The sequence below is a fragment of the Lissotriton helveticus genome, chromosome 1_2, assembly GCF_964261635.1.
Source record: "Lissotriton helveticus chromosome 1_2, aLisHel1.1, whole genome shotgun sequence".
NCBI classification, from domain to species: domain Eukaryota; kingdom Metazoa; phylum Chordata; class Amphibia; order Caudata; family Salamandridae; genus Lissotriton; species Lissotriton helveticus.
Window position 1 is genome coordinate 442,386,650 of NC_136058.1, and position 22,095 is coordinate 442,408,744.

Genomic DNA, 22,095 nt, shown 5'->3' on the forward strand with positions numbered 1-22,095 from the left:
TCCGGAGCAGTACTCTGCGCCGCGCCGTCCACGTCCGCGGTCCTCGGTTTCATCTTGGTGGGTATACCTCCCACAGAGCCGCCCGTAAATACCTTCTGGTGCGATCTTTTGCAGTCGGGCGGCACTGATCTCTCCGTCCTATACTAGGAAAGGGTTGCCAAACCAGGTCACGCTTCGCACCAGCAGGGCTGCAGTCCTTCCGTTGGTACAGAGTCGTCACTGCTGCGATCTCGGGAATAGTGCCACCGAATCGCTCTTCGGACCGCTACGCTAGGTATGGGCTCCGACTATGGTGGCCACTGCGGCAACATCCAGCTCCATTATGGGCAGCTCATCCCGGTCATATCCGGGGCAGCACAATGCTCTTGATGGTTCCAGAACCTGCCCCGTGGCTTAAATTGGACCTCCAGTCACAGGCGCTATATTGCCACCGGTACCAGTTTTTGCCCCTCTGATTTTTGGCGTCCGAGCGAGGTGTGCCGCGACCCTTCGCCTTCCCTGCAGGCAGCTGTAAATGTGAGTCTCAGCGTGTCTCGGGGGCAACAGGTCTCCATTGCTCTCCTCTGTCCCCCCCCGAAGTGTGCTGGGTGATGCGTTCGACTATTGCAGCCACATACCAGCTTCTAGCCGATCGGGTATCGCAACAGCAGGGGGACCGTCCTTACGTTGCTGTGGCGTTGCCTCCGTGTTCGCCCCCTGGACAGTGCACCCAAAGCGGTCTCTGCACTGTAATATCGGATATGGGCCCTCCGATCGCCCACCGCTATGGCGACTTCCAGCCTTCCGCCGAGGTCCCGCAGTCACCAGGATCCTGGGCGCCGCCGCGTCACCCCCGCAGGGAGCCCCAGGGTCTGCCTTGTCGATCGCTTCAAGGCGCTATGTACAGGCACCGCTCTGTAAGCGCCCCGGCTCCTTACCCTACCGAGCCTCGGCCGCGGAGCCAATTACGCCTTCCCCTCTCCTTGTCCTTTTAGGATGCCTCCATTTTGTTTCACTCGGCAGCTGGTCCGCGGCTCTCCTTCTGGCGCTCTCTGTCGAGCCTCCCGAACCCAGGCGCTTGATCACCGCAGCGCCCCTCCTGTCCTAACTTGTCTGTTCTGCCCGGGATCGCAGCCGGCAGATCGTCTCCGTCATTTCGTGAGCGCCGCCATTTTGTAGGCTCCGTCTTCTGCTCACTCGGCCCGAGTCGGCGGGGCAATACTTGCTCCCCTGGCCCTTCCTCGAGGCAATATCAGGCGCGGAGTGTGGACCAGTTGTTCCGATCCAGCCTTGGTCAGTAGCAGCCACTAAGGACCCCAGTCCACAGGATTAATGAGGGATCGAGCGCGGAGCTATCGGCTCACGCCGCCTGCTCCATCAGTGCCCAAACCACGCCCTCCGTCAATATCCAGCTCGATGATAAACATTTCAACTCACCGTGACTTATATACATACTCAGCGGTGAGCCAAGATCCAGCTCGAAGATAAACACCTCTGTTATATACAATTCATCTGACCGTGACTCATTTACACAGCCAGCAGTGACCAAGATCCAGCTCAATGAGAGAAGGAAGCAGCCTGAGTAGGAATCTTCTGTTAATTTGTTTTTAGCATTATATGTTTCAGATGTGACATTTGTTTTAACCTAGAACTGCCTTTCATCTAAAGTGCCTCTTACCTGATTACGTTTCGCGCATTGTTTGGACTGCTCTCTGGTCCACCGCAATTGGATTTCCGATTGATTGAGTGGAGAGAGCATGCCCATAGTCTTTCATACCTGCTGGCCGCCACTCTAACGGTTAGCGCTCTAGTGGACAGTCCTCCCAGGTATAAAATCACTGCATTTCCTGCCGCGCGCAGCGGGCGTGCCACTGGCCCACCGAAGTGGCACCTAAGGTAAGCCCGTCTGCGCCTGGATGCTGCCGGCTGCCAGGGGATGCTGCCCGTTTTTCCACAGGGACCTCAGGCTCCCAGGCTGGTGTACCCTAAGGAGAGGTTGGTGGAATATGGGGTTGCCTCATCTTGTGCAGGGGTGAGAATTAACCTGCAAGTAGTAGATGCTGTCACCTTAGAGAAGTGCCCCGATTGTGAATGGACATAGGGGGAAGTCATGCATACTCCCCTTAGTCCACTATTATGTTCCATCCCTAGTCCTACTGGAAGAGTGCAGGACACTGGAAGTGAGAGACAGACCGGGATGGGCCTACCATTACTATTTAAGGGGTTGTATCTGAATGCGCGTTCTATCCCAAAACATGTGGTGGAAATTTGGGACCTATTAGACGAGACCTGGCCAGACATCTGCCTTTTCACGGAAACCTGACTGAATAATGAAGCAACGCCAGCTTCGGCAATGGCTTTTCTAGAAGATTATGCTGTGGTCTGGCTGGATAGATCAGGAAAACAGGGTGGAGGTTTGGCCATTCCCACTCGTCCTCCTTATCATATAGACTCTTGATACACTATCTTCCCCCAATATCGAGCTATTGATCTTCAGAGTGCATCCCCGCCAAGAGATTGAGTGGGGGGGAGCTCTAGCATATCACCCCCCGGGAGGTATCAGGAAGGAGTTTTGTTCAGCACTGCTAGAACGGCTTGCCCCTTATACGTTACAGACCAACAGGTTTCTATTGGTAGGGGACTTCAATCATCATCTGGAGGTTCTCTCCAATACAGAATCTGTCTGTCTGGTGGCCGTGATGGAAACTCTTGAACTGTCCCCTAGAGTCCCTAGCGCTACACATGTGGCTGGACATGTGTTGGACATGATTTTCACCAGCATCCTTGAGTTAGTTGCCGAACCCCCCCTAGAGTTAGGCTGGAATGATTACCTGGCACTACATTTTTCTTGGGCGTTGAAAAAACTGCCCGGCCCCCCACACACTCACAAGGAGTTGCGTAGATCCTGGAAAAAGGTAACGTCCGCTGCATTTAGTCGGGTCCATATCCCTCCCAGACTGCCATAGAAAGGTTCGAGGCTTCTATAACGGATGGCCTCGACTCTATTGCACCTTTAAAGAGGGTAAATATTCAGGCAAGGGCAGCTCCTGCCCCCTGGTATTGAGATAGTCTTAAGAGAGTAAAGGCTTCATGCAGGGTGATAGAAAGAAAATGGAGGAAATCCAACTTGGAGCGTGAGGAATCGTGTTACCGAGTGGCTCATAGAGCCTATCTAAACAGCTGTAACATAGCTAGGTGATCCTACCTAGGCTCCAGCATTATGAAAGCTAGGAATTCCTCTCTGGAGCTCTTTTCTATCCTAAAGGAATTCACAAACCCGAGGTCTAACAACTCACTCCCGCCATCCACCCAAGAATTATGTGAGGATCTAGGGAGCTACTTTACTAAAAAAATGAACGTGATCTATCGCGCCTTTGGGCCTGAAGAGGTAGCTCTTGAAAAGGTCCCTGTGCCTGAAAACCACTGTCCTTTGAGCCTAGAATCTTTTCCCAACATCTCAGGGGAACAAGTAAGCCTGTTATTAACGCAGGTGAAATCCGGTTCCCCGCTAGACCCGGTGCCGCCTGCTGTTATGTCTGAACTAACCCCAGTCTTATCTTATGTGCTTGCTCAAGTTTGTAACATCTCAAAAGGGACAGCAACGGTGCCACAAAATTGGAAATTTGCTCGTATTAAACCTTTGCTTAAAAAGGCATTAGCGGACCCTACGGATTTACAGAATTTTAGACCGATTTCCTTGCTTCCCTGTTGTTGAAAAATTATGGAGACACTAGTCAACCGGCACCTTTCCTGCTACTTGGAACAGAATAACTCACTGGACATATCCCAGTCGGGCTTCCGTGCTTCTTATAGCACGGAGGCCGCTTTGTTGGAGGTTACTGACACTTTAAGAATGTCTCTGGACAAGGATATCCCTGTGATGTTAGTGCTGCTTGATCTGTCGGCAGCCTTTGCCACCATCTCTCATCGCATCCTGTTGGACAGGCTTCGAGAGATTGGTGTCAGAGGCATGGCCCTTAAATGGATTCAGAACTATCTGTTTGATAGAACACAGAGCGTCCAGTTGGACTCTTTTGTGTCAAAAACCACTTTGGTAGATAAAGGAGTCCCACAAGACTCAATATTGAGCCCTACCTTGTTCAAAATATATGTGTCCCCCTTAGCTGCCATCATTAGGAATTTTGCTTTTGAAACTATATCCTATGCAGACGACACACAGGTGATAGTCCCCATTGAGGCTAAACCTTCAGTAACCAAACTTACATTTATAAACTGCACGATCAGCATCGCAAGCTGGATGAAGAAGAATTTCCTCCAACTCAACTCCTCGAAAACAAAGATATTACTGTTTGGCAAGACGGAGGAGATATGGACCCCAGAATCCCCTTAGAGGATGGGCTAAGAACCTGGGTATCAAAATTGACAACAAATTATCCATGGAAGAGCAGGTGAAGACCGTGTCTGGCACGTGTTTTGGTACCATGAGGATGCTCAGAAAAATCTTTCAGTGGATCCCGCTAAATGCCAGAAAGACTCTTATCCAGTCACTCCTAGTTAGTCGACTGGACTACGGCAACTCTTTGTTGGTGGGAGTAAGAGAGGACTTGGCGGCCAAACTTCAAGTGGCTCAAAATACGGCAGCCCATCTTGCCCTCAATAAGCCTGCTCGAACCCCCTCTTTACGTCTATTTCACCAACTGCAAGGCTCCCTATTATAAAACGAGCCATCTTTAAGCTGTTGTGCATGGTTTTCAAGGCCCTGCAGGGTATGGGGCCATTATATCTGACAAAAAAAAAATTGATTGTTATCAACCCGTACGACAGCTTCAATCCAGCAACCGCAACCTTCTCTGTACTCAAAGAATAAGGAAGAAAAACATGGGTGGGCTAGCCTTTTCTTATCTGGCACCCAGTTATTGGAACTCTCTCCCCGAAGAGCCCCGTGCCTGTTCCAGTTTCTTTCAATTTAAGAAACTGCTTAAAGCCTGGCTTTTCTAATCTGGTTCCCACTGTCAATAGATTGTTCTCTTCTCATGCGCCGAAAGATCCCCCTGGGGATGATTCGCTGCACCCAATAAATGACCAAAATATAATAAATAAACAAAATAAATGATAAACACCTCTGTTGTATACAATCTATCTAACCATGAATCACTTACAGTCAGCGGTGCGTAAAGATCAAGCTTGATGATAAACACCTCTGGTAAAGGGTCACTATGATGGGTGCATTTACAGACGCAACGATGGACAATGGAGTCACTTCTTCCACATCAGGGCTTGGCTGGTAAATGCAGTGCACTGCAAGCATTAACCCAGAGAGTCACATCTCGCATTCTTCTCCTTTCATTCTTCCATGTCAGGGCCTGGGTGGTAAATGAAGTGCATTGCAAGCATTAACCCAGAGAGTCACATCTCGCATTCTTCTCCTTTCATTCTTCCATGTCAGGGCCTGGGTGGTGAATGAAGTGCACTGCAAGCATTAACCATGAGAGTCACATCTCGCATTCTTCTCCTTTCATTCTTCCATGTCAGGGCTTGTGTGGTAAATGCAGTGCACTGCAAGCATTAACCCTGAGAGTCACATCTCACATTCTTCTCCTTTCATTCTTCCATGTCAAGGCCTGGGTGGTAAATGCAGTGCATTGCAAGCATTAACCCAGAGAGTCACATCTCGCATTCTTCTCCTTTCATTCTTCCATGTCAGGGCCTGGGTGGTGAATGCAGTGCACTGCAAGCATTAACCCTGAGAGTCACAGCTCACATTCTTCTCCTTTCATTCTTCCATGTCAGGGCCTGGGTGGTAAATGAAGTGCACTGCAAGCATTAACACAGAGAGTCGCAGCTCTCATTCTGATCCACACTTGTTCCGCGTCAGGGCTTGGGTGGTAAATGTTGTGTACTGCAAGCAATATACCTAAGAGTGACAGTTCACATTCTTCTCCTTTCACTTTGCTTTTGGAAACTGTTCTCTGACCACTGTCACTGAATCATTACTGTTGTAGAAAACAACCAAAAACCACAATCAGCTGTGACTATTCACCAGTGGGTGCTTGTTAAATTAGTTCTTCTTGCAGGGACTCAGTCCAAGTGTGTTGAGTTTATATGTTTTATCACTAATCCCTAAAGTTAGCTGAAAATACCCTTCTTAGTCATTGTTTCTAGAGCTGCTTTTGTTGCGGGGATTCTGCTCATGCACAGAACTATGCTCAGGAAACCAGGACCTCAGTGTGTTGTGGTGTACCAAAAACCCACCTAAGGTGCCCAGAAGCCCTATCCGACTAGCAACAGTGCCTTATTCATTCTCGGTACTACAGCGAAGCTACCAATGATTAGACAACCCAGAACAAGCGACTTTGGGACCTCTCAGGAATAGTGGGAATTAAGAACACTCTTTTGTTTTTATTCTCATAAATGTCCACAACGTGAGTAATCAGAGACACGGTATAGTTTAAAATGCTTATTTCAACTACGTGCTCTAAGATGCAGTATCTTTACCGAAATAAGTAAAAAGATGCATAAAATCAATACAATCAGCATTGTTACAATTCCATAAAATACAAAGGGAGAAATCCTATTATAATGATAGTGGAACCAGATCTATAGCGCCTTGTGTACCGCCATCCCTTGGCTAGGAGCTATGTATTATAATAATAGAAGATCTCTAGGTTAAAACAGGGTACCCCATACCTCCAAAGTCATGTGAAGTGAATCACATCCCAGATCAGCACAGCTCTTTGTCGATTGAAAGGTTTTTTCCAAGTGCTAGTCTCATGCATGCAGTGCAATATTAAAAGCACATGAGTTTCAGAAATGAGCAGCTGTGTATTTGTGTTGTGTCTAGAGCGTAGGCCGATCAACCTTCATCAACAGCACACATTGTTATTTTAACCTTGAACACTTTGTGCAGACTTGAGGCCGCAGTGTGAGTCTAGAGATGTGAAAAACAGACCATTTTCATGTGAAGGAAAAGCAAGAGACATGTAGTGTTATGTGCAAAAGCAGCAATATGGCGTTTGAGCAACTAACTCACTTATGCTAAAATAGCAATGTGTGCAGGCAGAACCGTATCCTCAATATACCCTCCCTTGATCGGACCAATGCACGAAAAGAAACATAAGAAGAATGCAGAGTTCAAATTCATCCGAGACAGAAATAAGTTAATTTTTGTCAAAAAATGGGTCACAAGGAAAAGAAAAGAATGTCTATTAAAAAAGAAAAAAAAATGCAAGTGATAGAAAAAAAATAACATCACGGGGAGAAGCAAAAAACTTGAGTGATGCATCGCAAGCTGGATCGTAGCCAATCTAATCGATCAGCGTGTATGCACAGTATGTCGCAACAGCCTCCAAAAGAAATCCATTGTTATTGTCAGCAAAGAGTTTTGCCATTCAATTTAGTAACGGAAATGAACATACATGTTCTTCAATTGCGGGAGCCTCTAGCACGATCGTAGGACAACTTGCGTATACTTCAAGATAACTTAGTTCCAGGAAGTCATGCACAGCCGTATATATGTCCCAATTTGGCAAAACTCAGTGCGCTGCTGCACAGACCATAATCCCGATTCCAGAACAGGCCAACTCATGAGCCACTTAGGGACTCAATAGATGGTCGAAATCTGGAGCAGGAGACACCATATTTGAGAGACAGGGTTTAAATGCCCATTCGAATTGGCAATCCAGGCAATGGAACATGGGGAAGCCGCCAAAGATGTTGGAAAAAATAGAATGAAAAAAAAACAGTATCACACCAAATGTAGTTTGGAATGAGGTCACAAGGCCGGAGCTAACAGTTTTAAAAATGTGGGCCAGGCGTGTAGTGGTCGAGGCATTAAAGATAGTGTGGATTAAAGCGCCAAAATGAAATGGGAGATCCGTATTTAATAGCGCGTGTACTTCTGTACACGTGTTAGCAACATGAAGGACAAATGTTTCACGAGAAGAAATGAGAGTGACTTCTTTTTGAGACAATAAAGCTCCTATTCTGTTCAACTTGTTGAACTCTGCTTTCATGGTCGGAATGGAAGGCCAAATAGAGATATCAAGCCTCCCATACGGGGGCGGGAAAAGCAAATTTTTACAGCAAACTACACGCTGTGAAACAATGACAATGTACGGAATTGCAGCCAACATCCTGCAGCAAGCTTCATTATTTAAAATCAAATAGTTACCGTTAGCTAATAGTGTGAATGTTGGTAGGATAGCTGGCACAGGAATTCCCTTCAAAATGTAAGCTAAATTCGGAGCCTCCACATTACACGCGCCGTGCAATGAACATTCTTGCATACGAGTGAATGATCAGGTGTAAAAGTGCACTTCTCCCCTTTTAAGTAAACCTCTTAGCCATCCCTCAGACATCTGTATGAGAAGGGCAGAGTCCAAACTTCATGGAGAAAAGCGGTACCAAGTGGTTCATATCTATCCAGGGCACAGTGTTTCATACATGAACTAAACTTAAGCAGAGGAAAAGGCAATGTTATTAAACCATGGATGAACCAACAGCTGAATTAGATTCGGCTACAGAAAATGGTAATGGTTCTAATTTTTTTATATGCAATAGAGAATATGACGCATCCTTAATTGACATGAACTGTTGTTTTTCTGTTAAATTAAACGTTAAGAACACTGACGAAATATTAATATAGTCCCAAGGCACTTTCCCAGATTTTAAAGTTTGTAAGGTCCATGCAAACTGCGTGATGGACCGCAATTGATTTTGACCATGGAACAAAACAGAAACATCATCTTGCACAATATCCACAACAGATGAAACAATATTATCCAAGGTATAAATCCTGAAAGAGAGTGTGTTAATGCTATTATCAAGGACAGCAAGCACTTTTTCCAAATTAGCTTGGTCTATTGCTCTTAAACGGGAAGCAGCCTCAACCTGCGACAGTTTCCAAACTTCATTTTAAATCACACATATATATATCTTTTAGATCTTCCACTCACAGGACCCTTAACAAAATCAGTTAAATCAACATTGTCGGTGAACAAAGATAAATGATCTTTAACAGACGAAAGGGTGGAATGTTTCAGCCAATTTTGACATCATTCCCCCACCGACTAGGTGGTAACTGAATGGGAAGTTTCAAAAAGGGATCAGTTCTTTCCTGTGTAAGGCCAGGGGCTTAACCCAGAAAGCCATGTTGACAAGAATCAGAACTTGTTGGCCACAACAGCCAACCCTCAGGATCCAGGGACGAAATTTTAAAGGAGGAATTTTAAATGAAAGATTGTAATTCATCAAGGGATCTATCAGTATGATTGTTCCAATTAGGGTAAGCATGCTGATTAGGAATTTTAGGGGTATTCATGTGTTTTGTAGTAGCCAAACTAAGACAAGTTGTTTGTGAGATCGTACTATTTAAAAACAACATGTGGCCGAGAATAAGACATGCTCGGTGTAAAGCTTCAGTGCCCTGCACTTGCCAGGGTCTAGAATCCCAAACAGATTTAAGATCTATGGTATCTTTCCATAGCTTGTTGCCACCCACTGCTACCTGATCCATAAAGGATTTGGAATATAACAAATTTGAGTGAGTAAGTCTCACTTTCAAATTCGATTTGTAATTTAATTTAAAATAAAATGAGCTCGGGTTAGACCGATCAAAGTCAGTAAAATATGTGAATTTATTCAAAAGGGTATTTGAGCTGCCTTCTATGGGAGTAGGACAATGTTCCCATTGGGTGTAATTAACCACATTTCTAAATGTATTAGCCTTATGCAGAAAGTGATGGCCATTATTTATTTATTTTTATTTTAAAATTTTATATAGCGCGAACAAGATCTTTGCAGATATCAGAGCGCTTTACAAAAACAAGGGGTAAGAAAAACAAGAGAGTGTTTAACAGAATTTTTGAGCACAGAATAGCTGTAGGTAATAAATGGGTAGCAAAATAGGGTAGGTACATCAAGGAGCATAGTCCATCAGACAAAACAAATAGTACAAGTAGGTGCCGAGTCTCAAATAAATCCAAGGTAAATGTTCAGGTGAATTTAGCCATGAGGATAGCTTTTACTTCCTTTTCGAAAAATGCAGGTGAGGAGATAAGTCTGGTTTCTGGCGGGAGTGCATTCCAGATCCTGGGTGCCATTCCTGAAAAGGAGCTTTTACAAGTTTTTTCCTTCCGGAATCTTCGAGGTTTCAGAAGAAGATTTTGTGTGCTTCTAGTGGCTCTTGAGCCACCTGAGATTGTCAGCTTCTGAGTGAGGTAGCTGGGTGAGTTGTGGTGTACAGCCATGTGTGCAACAGCTAGTGGAGAACCACTGGTATACCAAACGCACAGCAATATTTAAACGTATTACACACAAAATCGCCTAGAATTCAAAAATGCTAATCACATTTATCATCAAAGAAACATTCTTGAAACCAAAAAGTTGTACGATGTATTCATTGTAATTTTCATGAACAAAATACTGAATTTGGGTATCATAAACAACATTCAATCAATTTCAGTGTATTACAAACGAAAGATTCAATACTGTATATTGACAGTACAATTGATTATTTTGAAAACTTGATAAACAACGCATAATAATAAAGCCCAATGCATTTCGGGAAGTTCTCCCTTCTTCAGGGGCGCTGGTAGGAAAAAGAAAAACATATTAAAAGTTTTAATACTAATCCATCATACACTGTTGACTCTATACTCAATTTGATTAAGATGCTTCTTTCAACAATGGCCAAGTGTACATTTTAACAAGAATGTAAGGTGCCTCATGTGTCTACTAGAGGTCAAAACGTCCAAACGTGTGCAAAAGGAAAGCTGTTACCAAGTGTGTTAGTGTTAACGTAAATCCACTAATATCAGAAATCAACTTATGTTGCATACCAAATCTTTTCAATAATTATCACAATAAAGCGTGTCAACCCATCTCTCCCTCCTTATTCCTAAATTAAGTTTGGAAATGCAAGCTGATTCACTGTGTTCTTCAAGTCTATGCAACTACTAGCTGGGAGACTCAGCGATGTAAAAAAACGTCTCTGCATAAATACAAGGGTATCCAATAAGCTGTCTGCCTCCACTATTTAGCAACGTTAATAAAGCGCTAAACTTGCAAACTCACTTTTATTAACGGTACTAAATAGTGGAGGCAGGCAGCTTATTGGATACCCCTGTATTCATGCAGAGACGTCAATATATATATATATGAATACATCGCACAACTTTTTGGTTTCAAGAATGTTTCTTTGATGATGAATGTGATTAGCATTTTTGAATTCTAGCGATTTCATGTGTAATACGTTTTAATATTGCTGTGCGTTTGGTATACCAGTGGTTCTCCACTAGCTGTTGCTCATATTGCCGGGCTGGCTGCCCATTCACCAAACAGCACGCTGCTCAAGTAAAAACTGTGTCAAGAGAGTTGTGGAACACATTAAATAGGGTGTGCATAGGCTTAACTAATCATATCCGTACAGCCATGTGTGTCATGCAGGCGATTTTCAGATGGATTCTGGCTTCAAAAGGCAGCCAGTTCAGGGATTTTAAGTCAGGGAAAATATGCGAGCGTTTTTTTGATCCAGTGATAAGTCTCGCAGCAGCGTTCAAAGAAGCTCTTAGGGGGGCGGTTATTCATAGGGGGAGTCAACAGAGGGCGACGCTTCCGTAGTCTATCCGAGGAATGACTAGGGCTTGTACTGCAGTTTGGAAGTCCTTAGCTGGGAGGAAGGGTTTAAGTTTCCTCAAAGTATTGATTTGGAAATTAGCTCCCTTAGTTGCCTTGCTGATATGATGTTGCATATTGAGATTGGCGTCAAGGGTTATTCCTAAGGATTTCGCGGAGTCCACGATGGTAGGTTGGACATTGAGTGCAGTTAGGTGCTTAAGCCATGTTTGAGTGGTGGAGATTTTCGCGGGAGGTGAGATCAGAAGGAACTCAGTTTTCAGAGCATTGAGTTTGAGGTGATTTTCGGCCAACCATGATTGGGTGTTTCTGAGCGTTGAGTTCAGAAGTTTGATGTCTTCGGGGGATTGTAATTTGAGATAGAGTTGGGTGTCGTCAGCGTACATGTGAAAGTGTACATTAGATGCCTGTAACAAAGTGGTGAGTGGCTCCAAGACTAGGTTGAACAATGTTGGGGTTAGGGAAGATCCTTGTGGGACGCCTAATGTTACAGGCACAGGTGGGGACATCAAGTTGTTGCTCTTGAATTTCTGAGACTGGTTATGCAGAAAGGAAGTAAACCACTTGAGTACAGTCCCTGATAGACCCATTCTGATATTTAACAGCTCGAGTAAGTTCTCGTGTTTGACAGTGTCAAATGCTGAAGAGAGATCAAGTAGGATGAGGAGGCAGGTATCGTTCTGATCTAGGATTTGGAGGGCGTCATCAATTATGTGAGTCATAGCTGTTTCCGTACTGTGTCCTGCTCGGAAGCCTGATTGATGAGGGTTGAGGAGGTCAAACTGAGCAATGTGTTTTGTCAATTGGAGTTGTACGCATTTTTCCAACAGTTTGGCCAGGGTGGGGATATTGGAAATAGGACGGTAATTGTTTAGGTCAGTAGGGTCAGCTGTTGGTTTCTTGAGTATAGGCGTGACTTATCCCACTTTGAGGGAGTCAGCGATGAGTCCTTGTTGAAGTGAACTGTTAATAATTCTGGTCCAAAGTGGGAGGAGCAATGGGATGAAGTCCTTTACAGCGTTAGCAGGAAGGGGGTCTGTGAGGTGATTAGAGGGTTTCAAGGTGCCGAGCAGTTTGTCAATTGTTTCTTCTGAGTAGGTGTCAAAGGACGACCATGTGGCATTGTTTTTTGGTTCAGTGGGTGTTATGCTGTGGGTGCTAGAGTAAAGGCTTACGTCATTGAGGAGATCGCTCCTGATGTTATCAGTCTTTAGATTAAAGAAAGCAGAGAAGTCTTCACAGGATGGTATATCGCCCATTGTGCAATGTGATTGTTGGGGTTGTTGCTTGGATTGTGTTTTGATTAGCTCAAACAGTTTTCTTGGCCGGTTTTTTTGCTTGGTCGAGCTGGAGGCTAAAGAAATCTGATTTTGAGCGTCTGATTTTCCTAAAGTAGGCGTTTCTCTTTTTCTTAAGGGCTTTAAGGTGCAATGCCGAAGGGGCTGATCTCCAGGTGCGCTCTGCCAGTCGCATGGCACGACTATCTTCGTTGAGTCTACCATTGTACCATGGGTTAGAGTTCTTAGTGGAGACTCTCTTCAGTTGCAAGGGGGTGGCCTCATTGATTATTGAGGTCATAGAGTTGAGGTAGTGGTCGGTCAGAGCTTGAACGTCTGAGGCGCCGGTATGGGGAAGGAGGAGATTGCAGCTGGGGGAAGGTAAAGAGTTGGGGTTGAGTTTCTTCAGGTCCCTTTTCCAGACCTTGGATTTGGTGGATTGAAACTTTTTCATTGATGAAGAGTGTGATAATGTGGTGGTCTGACCAGTCACAGGGTTGGATTGATCCAAGTTGGGTAGAGTCCTCTTTGGAGATGATAAGGTCGAGGATAGAGCCTTTGTCATGGGTGGGGCTATTGCAGATTTGTGTGAGGTCAAGAGGGTTGAGGAAGTTTTTGAGACTACTTACCAGCGCGTCATTGTGATCGTTCCATTGGAGATTGAAATCACCAAGGAAAATTTGAGTGTTTTGCCATCCGGAATTGGTTGTCATCGTGTCCATGAGTTGTTGGGTGAAGATGAGGTTGTCCCCAGGTGGATGGTAAATGATGTGTAGAGAGCATACAGGTTTGCCCTCGCTGATGACATCGAGGCAGATGTATTCGCAAGAGGTAAGAGAGGGGGAAGTGACTCTAGTAACTGAGAGGTTGCTCCTATAAATGCATGCGATTCCACCGCCTGTCTTGACGGTCCTGTCAAGTCTAATGATGTGATAGTTGGGGGGAACTAGAATGTCAATGATTGGTGTAGAAGATTCTGTTAACCAGGTTTCAGTGAGAATGGTCAGGTCAAGGTCCAGTGTTTTGATGAGATCAGCGATGTCGGAGGAGTGTCTAGGGGCCGATCTGCAGTTGAGTAGTGTGCACTTGAGCCAAGGGATGATAAGGGAGGTAGAGGGTTCTAGAGTGAAGGGAACTTTTTTAAGGTTATTAGGGAGGGAGCCTCTGTTGTTGTCTGTGGAGGGCCTAAGGGGGTTTGAGTGAATCGTGGGGATGGAAAGGTGTGTGGTGGCTATGTGGTTTTGGGGAACTGGGTCATATGAGCAGAGGAGGGTGATATGTCGTATTCCGAAAGTGTATTGATGGTACGTCGAGAGCGGTTGGTGAGATTGCGAGCGGGGATTGAGGTCCAGTGTGGGGAGTTTTGTGTGAGAGGGTGAGTAGGATGGGTGGGGGACTTGTTAGGAGAGGAAGTAGTGGTGGGTAGGGGGTGTCTGGGGTGTATAAAGAGTAACTCTTTGAAGGTGTGAAGATCCTCTTTGATTTGGAGGAGGGTGGACATAATCTTGTCCAGCGTGGGATTAGGAAAGGTGTTGGGGATGGGCACTGAGGGTGAGTAAGTGTCAAGGGTACTGGAGTGGGGGGAGGGGTGTGGTGGTGTTAGTGCAGGGGTTGGTGGTATTAGTGAGGGGGTTGGTGGTTGGAGGGGGAGGGAAGTTGGGGGGAGGAGTGTGGTTGGATTAGGGTGGAGGTTGGTGGTATAAGTGAGGGCGTTGGTGGTAGGAGGGGTAGGAAAGTTGGGGGAGAGGGGTGTGGTTGGAATAGTGAGGGGGTTGGTGTTATTGGGGCGGGGTTAGTGGTAGGAGGGGGTGGGAAGTTGGGGGATGAGTGTAGGCTAGGGGTGGCGGGGGTGCAGGTGTGGTAGTGGGGTCTGAGAATGGGGGGAGATGGGATGGGAAATGGTCCTGTTGTGGGGAGGGGGAGTAGAGTTAACGGAGGTGGGGTGTTCTGAGAGTCCAGTTGGTAGTGGGAGGGGAGGGTTATAGTGGAGGTGGGGAGAGTGAGGGTGGGGTGGACGTAGGAAGAGGAGTGATCTATGCCTGGGATTGAGGGGTGTGAGGTTTCTGTAACAGGTGGGTGAATGACTAGAATACTGGGGGGAGGGAGGATGGGAGTGTCGTTGTGATGCTGTGCTAGGTTAGAAGGTGGGAGAGGATTGACGATTAGTGGTAGGAGGCGCTGTGGAGTCAAGGGTGCTAGGCTTGGAGGTCAGATGGATTGGAGTCAGAGGGTTGGAGATATATTCTTTGAAAGTGGGGAACAAGTTGTCGAATAGGTCAAGGTTCCTGGCTGTGGAATGAAATAAGATAATACAGTTGTTGTAGATAGTGATGGTTGCTCTCTCTGGGAAGAGTTGGGATGGTGCGGTGGAAAGTGTTAGGCCATGAGCGGATTTCCTAGTGGCGGAGATAGTGAGTAAGGTGAGGAACGTTTTTCTCCATTGTGCTCTACGTATAGTGTAGAAGATAATATTGATGCTCTTGGCTCGATTGTTTAGTGAGAAGTAAGTGTCCACAAAGGAGGGTTTCAGGGTGGGACTTCAAGAAGTTGTGTTTAAAACGTTTGGCGGTTTTTTTGGGGAGCTCGGTGGGGTAATTCATTTTATATGTGTGCTTGCCCATGGGTTCCATGTTGAGAGTAGAGGTGAAGGTAGGTGAAGGAGGTTGTGTGGGTGGGTGTAGATACAGAGCTATAGTAAGTGCGTGTAAGGTGTGGGTGGTTAAGAAGCTAAATAGTGGGCATGAAAGAATAGAGATTATGACTAGTCTAAAATGGCCGACTCCTTAGGCATGGTTAAGTAATGAGGAATGATTAGTCTAAGATGGCCGAAAAGTTGGGGAGATAAAGAATAGTGTTGTAGTCCTCTGTTTGTTTTTATGCTTTGAGACCAGGGGAGTAGACCAGTTTCGCTTTCTAATCCGGGGCAGATCGAGATAGTCCAGTTTCTAGCTTTCTAAGTGGGGAGGACAAGTCTATTTTGGTGATCCCAGTGCCATGCAGAGTTGTTGTTCAGCCTTGTGCGCGTCTGGTAGTAATGGAGGCGATTTAATGCTGTAGTTTATTGCCCCGGCCATTTTGGGCCATAGTTTTCAGAGGGGTAAGTGGACAAAAATCAAAATCAAAATGAAGCAGAGACAATACCTTGTTGCATTCCTGTGCAGCAAGTACGCTGGTGTCATTGGCATTTCATTGCAATCATCGGTGTCATCAGCATTGTTTTTTTTTTTGAAGCTTCAATGCAGTTCTCGATGATCCCAGAACTTCGGAAAGCAGAGAGCACTGGGATCGTTGTGTGCATCGTCAGGCACAGTCTGCGGGTCTGCTCCCGAAGGTCCCAGAAACAGCAAGGGGGCCTCGGGAAGTCAGAGCCGCGAGGCGAAGACCAAGATCGGTAATGCGGGCAGCGGGCAGATCTGCGAAGCAAAGACCAGGATCGCCAATGCGGGCAGCGGGCAGCTGGGGGCAAGGACGAAGGTGAAAATGCCGTCGTCGGGAGCAAGAGCCTTTGTCAAGGCAGTGCGATGACACACCCAGGGGTTCGGGTCGGGTGCCCAGTCTGCCTCGATAAGACTTGCCGTGAGCGCCCAGGACCGCTCCGTGAGGCTCTGCCCAGTCCGCCCCCAGCGCTCCACTTCGGACGCTTCACCCGGGCATTGACGCCAGCACTCCAAGTGCGGAACCAGTGCAGACCCGGTCTTCAGCAGTCCGGTGAAGGTGGGGATGACTCCAGACAATTTGGACTCCACCGATGGCCAGCACAGCTTCCCAGGTGACCGCAGGACTTTCAGCAGGCTCCAACCATCCGCCTCGGACTCCACCGATGGCCAGCAGCAGTCCGGTGAAGGTGGGGATGACTCCAGACGACTCGGACTCCTCAGATGGCCAGCACAGCTTCCCAGGTGACCGCATGACTTTCAGCAGGCTCCAACCATCCGCCAGTCAGGTAAGAAGAAACAGTAAAGATTGCTGGTTACAATCCAGTTACTTATGTGTGCTGAGTACCTCGAAACAGTGGGTGCTAACAGGGGTATGGCCAAAAGTGGGATCCCAAGCACTAGGAGCAACACAAATAATTGCTGCACCAATAAATTACGTTCTGCCCCCTGTGGGCAGTTCTCTTTCAACTACATTGAATTTCTGTCATAGCGGTGTTGTTTTACAACAAATACTGTGTGCTTTCCACAATTCCGGCGTAGTTTGTGGAGTCTAAATTTAAATCCTCAGCATAATAGGCAGCATAATATTTCAAATCGGAAAAGAGAGCTTCAATGGCTTGGACATCCCAATCATCAGAACGTATGTTTTGTTTCACAACATCCCCCATTGAAACACAAAGTACATTAGGAACATTAACCACCTCTGTGGGTCCATGAATTTGAAATTTTACAGCATCTCATACAATAACATCTAGCACGGGCTACACTGTGATGTTGACCAATCAGATGTAAGTCCAAGGTGGAACCAAAAAATGTCTTTTAAACCAAGAAACAAAAATAGAAAACCTCAATGGTACACTCGATGTTATAGAGTCAGAGTCAAAGGAAAAATGTGACTGGTCAGCTAGACTTGTGTACACACTAGGCAATGACAAATCTGTGGGATATGTGTACTCAGTATCTTCATGTGGATCGCCAGCTGGCGAATTTAATAATGGATTAGTGACTGTGGACGTCTCTATAGCAAAGTCAGGAATGTTGGTGTCAGCAGAGGCCAAAACAGAATTTCTCAGCAGTGCTGGACAAGAGACAGCAGGAGTCATACTAAGAAGAATCGGCCACTCGTTGTAGTTTGACATTGTCAATGGAGTCGTACCTGTTTCCCTTGCGACCAGGAAGTGGTGGTAAAATGACTGTTCTTATGCCCTGCATGCCAAGCACTGGAATGGGTGCATGATACGAGGGGCTGAACTCCTTCTTGTTCTCCACCTTCTCACAGACCAGGTCACTGACTCGGGGTAGCCAGCTAACTACCGGAATTTACCGGAATCTGTAGAGCAGCTTCAGCCCCATATGTGGAGGGCAAGTGTTCCTTTGCAAGACTGTCTCGAGTCTCTTGTAGGTTCTGTAACACAGCAGAATGAGTATCTACGTCAAAGAATACGGCTGTCGCCGACCATGTCTAGACCATCAAGATCCGGGACAAACATTTTTATGCCAAAAAGCATTTCGTACGGTGTCTGCCCACCCAGAGATTTTCTAGGAAGATTATTTAGTGCACGTAGTACCTAAAACCCTAGCTGTCAAAGATTGCTTTAAGTCATGGTTCATTCGCTCCACAACAGAATTGCTCTCAGGCCGGTATGGAGACAAAAATTTCACCTGCACCCCCAAAGACCCCATGGCTTCCTTGTACACATTAGAAGTGAACGCTGGACCTGATCAGAATGGAAGGTGCCACATGCAAAAATTCCCACAAAGACATGCAAATCTCGGATGACAGTTCGAGCATCAGCACTCCTTTGTGGCCAAATGCAGAGAAAACGTGTGCATGAATCCACTGAAACTAAGATATACTTATACGCAGTATCAGCAGAAAAAGGTCAGCAGTGATTAAATAAACACAACCAAGTGGTCCATTAGATATCTACAGCTGAGTTTGTGGTGGCCGTGCAGCAGTTGAAGGTTTAATCTGCTGACATACATAACAAGAAAGGACATATTCACAAGTTTATATATACAATTCACGCCACCACTAACGCTGCTGTAAGATAGAGACATAGGCTGAAACGTCGGCATGAGCCGCGGCTATGCCTTCGTGAGCGACTGTTATCAAGGGTAACCTGTGGTCCGTGTCAGGATTCAGCCTGTCACCAACGTTGTTAATTCTCACATAGGGAACTTTATCAGGACTTAAATGATAAGAGTATTTAGAAGGGAAACCCTTAGGGTAATTATCACCGATCTCTGTAGCAGCTATAGCTGCCAAGATGTCATCATCATTCTTACTGTTGGATCTTGTAAGTGCTGCTACTACATATGTTGCTACTGCGGTCTTTGCTGCTTCATCAGCAAGACTGTTGCCCACAGCGTGTACTCCTACACCCTGGTGGCCAAGAGTATGAATTACATTCACGAAAGGCAGACGTTCTTTATTTCTGCGACTCAAACTCATAGCATCTTGTGCTTAATTGTGCCACCTTTGGAATCACAATAGTCATTCTGAGTCCAAAAGAATACATTTTTATTGAAGGACTGAACACAGTAATAAGAGTCACTCACAATTAAAGTAGTCACACGAGGGTCATCAAACTTCAATGCAAACACTAGAGCACAGTTTGAGAAAGGTGTGTCAGGGCAAGCTTTGTTTTTTATAGTCTATTATGGACAAATTCCAATCACACAATGGTTCATTTTTTTGTTTTAATTAAGGTGTTCTATATTCGTGATAGTACGTAGGAGAACAGCCAACACTTGTTTCACCCCTTACATGGCCATCCGGCCTGGGACTTCCTCAGGGCATTACGAATCAGGTTGAAGAAGTATATCTGGTCGTTCTTTTCTGTGGATAAATAGGGATTCCCTGATTTTGGTGTAATGCCGGTACGAGTAGTCTCGTGCGATTGGAATTTTTCCATAATAGACTATAAAAAACAAAGCTTGCCCTGACACACCTTTCTCAAACTTTGCTATAATAGGGGGATAGGGGTTTCCCCATGCCGAGGGCAAGCTTGACAAAAAAGAGGGACCATTGCTCAATAAACGGCTAGTAAGGGATTGGGACCTTTTACCCCTCATTCTCACTAACCTAAGCACTAGAGCACGTAGCTCTGCCAACTGGGCGGTACGGTCACCTAATGTCTGCGTGTGCATGACATCCGACTTGAATTCTCCATTCACCATGGTACCAGCCACGATTGCGCAGGCCACTGAATAAGAATGCTTAGATCCTATCGCCGGTTGCGCCGAACAGTCAGTGTAAATGATACAATGGTAATCCTCAAGCGTGCACATGGACAGAGGAGCAGGATGAACAAACTCATACTGTAAGAACTCCTGAGTTTGCAATGAGGGGTCAAAGATAAATGTGACATCCGGAGATGTCAACGAAGTTGCTCATTGTATCCAATTAGGATATAAAACTTTAGAATTTGGTACACTGGCTTTCATCACTGCTTCAAATGCAGGATAAGGTGTAACAACCAACATGTGTTTTCCTTGTGACTGCGCTCTCTCTTTTAGAATCGCTATCTGTACAGCTGTCAAGACTTTCTCGACAGAAGAAAATTGCTTTTCAGCCGAAGTGTACAAGTGTCACTTGTAAGCGATAGGCACTGTGTCTCCTTCATTAAACGTCAAGTACGTGAAACCCACGGCAACAGGCAAAATTCTTATTACCAGGTCAGCGTGGTTATCATGAGTCAATAAGTACTTAGATTCAAGAAGATCAGACTGCAAAAATTGCAGAATAGCTGAATGTTCAGGCCGCCAGCATGACTTGGTAAAAGTTGGTTGTATGTAAATGTGTTGGACTTGTAAAGCGCACAGCTGCCCGTAAGCGTCCCGGCGCTTGCTTAGGGAACCCGTCCTGGTATTCCCCTGTGAGAAACCCCGGCAGGGTGTCCACAAGGTGAAAGCCAGGCATCCCGCCGCGAGGGGCCGTAGTGGAGATTAAGCAAGCTATTGCCCAGAGTTGCAGAGTGTGACCCCGTGAGTTGAGTAGGCACCAGAGCGAGAATTGTCGAGGCTGTGGAATTTTGTGCCCGAGACCCGCCGAGGCGGGGAATCGAACCCTGGTCCACGGTCGATCTCAGCTTCCGGGTCTGCCGCCTCTAACCACTGAGCCACGCTTCTCCATGTATCAAAGCATATAGAGGTTTGATACGCTGGGCATAATCGGGAATATAAGTATGCCCGAAATTCAAAAATCCCAGCAAGGATTGTAGTTTTTTCAGAGTTGTAGGAGACCATAAACATGCGCATTTCTCCAGGAAGTGAGGTGCAAGACCTCTACCTTCATTGTTGAGCCCAGGAACAACACTGTGAACTCCGCAATATCTGACTTTGCAAAGATAAATTTATAACCGAAGTCCGCAAACATAATTATGATGCGCTCAATGCGACACAGATGCGGCCATAATTCGTCGTCCATTAGATAAATATCATCAATGTACGAGTACGCATCAGGATCAATGCCATCTAAGAAAGAGACGACACGTGTGGCAAAGACACCTGGGCTGTTTTTATAGCCCATGGCCAATCTTTTAAATTGTTTTTGTTTGCCGCCACAAGTGAACGCTGTCCATTGACTACTAACGGAGGACAGCTTATGACTAAAAAAAGCCATTTGAAATGTCTCGTTTGATCTTAAATCTTTTTCGCATCAGACTGTTAACGAGAGCTGAACTGTGGGTGTTCTGTACTGCACATGTACGACGATGTGAATTTAAATATTGATAATCCAAAACCAGAAAACACAAGAATATGTCTACAAACAATTAATTTCCAAAAACTTATTTCAGATCATAGGAGAAACACAAACTTATTTAGTTTGACCCGGTATTTTTATTTATACCTGTCTATTTCGAAAAACAAATTCATTCTTCTTTTGAAAGTTTCGCAAAAAAGGAAAAAACTGTACATTCAATACATTTAAATTCCAACACAATTATCATACATTCCACAAAAAATTCACTATACAAACACAAACAATTGAAATTTTCAAAAAAGTTAATCTGAATTCATAAAAAATGAAGAGACAAAGTCAAAAGGAAGGAGCACGTCCTAAAATAAGGATGACTTTTACAACCAGCCAGAGCTAGTTCAAACGCTTAGTGATATTGATTGCTCCCTCAGATGTGCCGACGCGTTTCTAGTCCGAGGAAACCAGTTCCCAGACTGTCATCAGCGCTTTGTCACTTTTCTGTGTAAAATGCAGAAAAACAATAAAGTTTTAATTATCTAGCTTGAAGCCTCTATTCTTTCTGGTATTGCACTAAATGATCTAAAATATGTACCTGTTGGTCTCTGATGTCCTGGCCTCTCACGGTATCGTCAGGCTCAGGGAAAACTTTTTTATGAATCTTTGTATTCAAGGAAGTGGCTCAAGCTGTGAAACAGGACATTTTATGTTGACTGCCTATGATAGAAGGAAAAAGTCTGAGTTTCTCCACTCATTTATGTACACGAAGCGGGGAGGAGGAAGAAGATACAATCTTACTCATTCCTACCTCTGTTCCAGGGTCAGAGTCTTAATAGCGGCAAGTGGTTCACCTGTGCTTCTGTTTTCAAAAGCAGGTTCTGATAAA